The 2,500-nt window shown below is 38.2% G+C and overlaps 1 pseudogene; it reads left to right on the top strand.

The window, feature by feature from the left end:
- The window catches only part of LOC119562832, a pseudogene marked incomplete at its 3' end in the record, with an annotated part of 2,706 nt that extends 206 nt beyond the window's left edge, over nt 1-2,500 (top strand).

The following is a 2,500-nucleotide window of genomic DNA, read 5'->3' as shown; positions in this document are numbered from 1 at the left end:
AATGAGGCCATTTACCCATAGAGGGTGCCAGGCCCGTATAACGTTAATGATTACTAGATGATGTTTCCAAAGAGTCGTGTTGCTTGATAGTGCAGCACTAAGTGGGTGGTAAACTCCATCTAAAACTAAATATAACCATGAGACCGATAGTAAACAAGTACCGTGAGGGAAAGTTGAAAAGAACTCTGAATAGAGAGTTAAACAGTACGTGAAACTGCTTAGAGGTTAAGCCCGATGAACCTGAATATCCGTTATGGAAAATTCATCATTAAAATTGTAATATTTAAACAATATTATGATAATAGTGTGCATTTTTTCCATATAAGGACATTGTAATCTATTAGCATACAAAATTTATCATAAAATATAACTTATAGTTTATTCAAATTAATTTGCTTGCATTTTAACACAGAATAAATGTTATTAATTTGATAAAGTGCTGATAGATTTATATGAATACAGTGCGTTAATTTTTCGGAATTATATAATGGCATAATTATCATTGATTTTTGTGTTTATTATATGCACTTGTATGATTAACAATGCGAAAGATTCAGGATACCTTCGGGACCCGTCTTGAAACACGGACCAAGGAGTCTAACATATGTGCAAGTTATTGGGATATAAACCTAATAGCGTAATTAACTTGACTAATAATGGGATTAGTTTTTTAACTATTTATAGCTAATTAACACAATCCCGGGGCGTTCTATATAGTTATGTATAATGATATTTATATTATTTATGCCTCTAACTGGAACGTACCTTGAGCATATATGCTGTGACCCGAAAGATGGTGAACTATACTTGATCAGGTTGAAGTCAGGGGAAACCCTGATGGAAGACCGAAACAGTTCTGACGTGCAAATCGATTGTCAGAATTGAGTATAGGGGCGAAAGACCAATCGAACCATCTAGTAGCTGGTTCCTTCCGAAGTTTCCCTCAGGATAGCTGGTGCATTTTAATGTTATATAAAATAATCTTATCTGGTAAAGCGAATGATTAGAGGCCTTAGGGTCGAAACGATCTTAACCTATTCTCAAACTTTAAATGGGTAAGAACCTTAACTTTCTTGATATGAAGTTCAAGGTTATGATATAATGTGCCCAGTGGGCCACTTTTGGTAAGCAGAACTGGCGCTGTGGGATGAACCAAACGTAATGTTACGGTGCCCAAATTAACAACTCATGCAGATACCATGAAAGGCGTTGGTTGCTTAAAACAGCAGGACGGTGATCATGGAAGTCGAAATCCGCTAAGGAGTGTGTAACAACTCACCTGCCGAAGCAACTAGCCCTTAAAATGGATGGCGCTTAAGTTGTATACCTATACATTACCGCTAAAGTAGATGATTTATATTACTTGTGATATAAATTTTGAAACTTTAGTGAGTAGGAAGGTACAATGGTATGCGTAGAAGTGTTTGGCGTAAGCCTGCATGGAGCTGCCATTGGTACAGATCTTGGTGGTAGTAGCAAATAATCGAATGAGACCTTGGAGGACTGAAGTGGAGAAGGGTTTCGTGTGAACAGTGGTTGATCACGAGTTAGTCGGTCCTAAGTTCAAGGCGAAAGCCGAAAATTTTCAAGTAAAACACAAATGCCATACAAATATAATTATATTATATAAATCAAGCTAATTAATATACTTGAATAATTTTGAACGAAAGGGAATACGGTTCCAATTCCGTAACCTGTTGAGTATCCGTTTGTTATTAAATATGGGCCTCGTGCTCATCCTGGCAACAGGAACGACCATAAAGAAGCCGTCGAGAGATATCGGAAGAGTTTTCTTTTCTGTTTTATAGCCGTACTACCATGGAAGTCTTTCGCAGAGAGATATGGTAGATGGGCTAGAAGAGCATGACATATACTGTTGTGTCGATATTTTCTCCTCGGACCTTGAAAATTTATGGTGGGGACACGCAAACTTCTCAACAGGCCGTACCAATATCCGCAGCTGGTCTCCAAGGTGAAGAGTCTCTAGTCGATAGAATAATGTAGGTAAGGGAAGTCGGCAAATTAGATCCGTAACTTCGGGATAAGGATTGGCTCTGAAGATTGAGATAGTCGGGCTTGATTGGGAAACAATAACATGGTTTATGTGCTCGTTCTGGGTAAATAGAGTGTCTGGCATTTATGTTGGTCACTTGTTCCCCGGATAGTTTAGTTACGTAGCCAATTGTGGAACTTTCTTGCTAAAATTTTTAAGAATACTAATTGGGTTAAACCAATTAGTTCTTATTAATTATAACGATTATCAATTAACAATCAATTCAGAACTGGCACGGACTTGGGGAATCCGACTGTCTAATTAAAACAAAGCATTGTGATGGCCCTAGCGGGTGTTGACACAATGTGATTTCTGCCCAGTGCTCTGAATGTCAAAGTGAAGAAATTCAAGTAAGCGCGGGTCAACGGCGGGAGTAACTATGACTCTCTTAAGGTAGCCAAATGCCTCGTCATCTAATTAGTGACGCGCATGAATGGATTAACGAGA

The sequence above is a fragment of the Drosophila subpulchrella genome, unplaced genomic scaffold, assembly GCF_014743375.2.
Source record: "Drosophila subpulchrella strain 33 F10 #4 breed RU33 unplaced genomic scaffold, RU_Dsub_v1.1 Primary Assembly Seq97, whole genome shotgun sequence".
NCBI lineage: Eukaryota > Metazoa > Arthropoda > Insecta > Diptera > Drosophilidae > Drosophila > Drosophila subpulchrella.
This window is presented reverse-complemented; position numbering and strand designations above follow the sequence as displayed.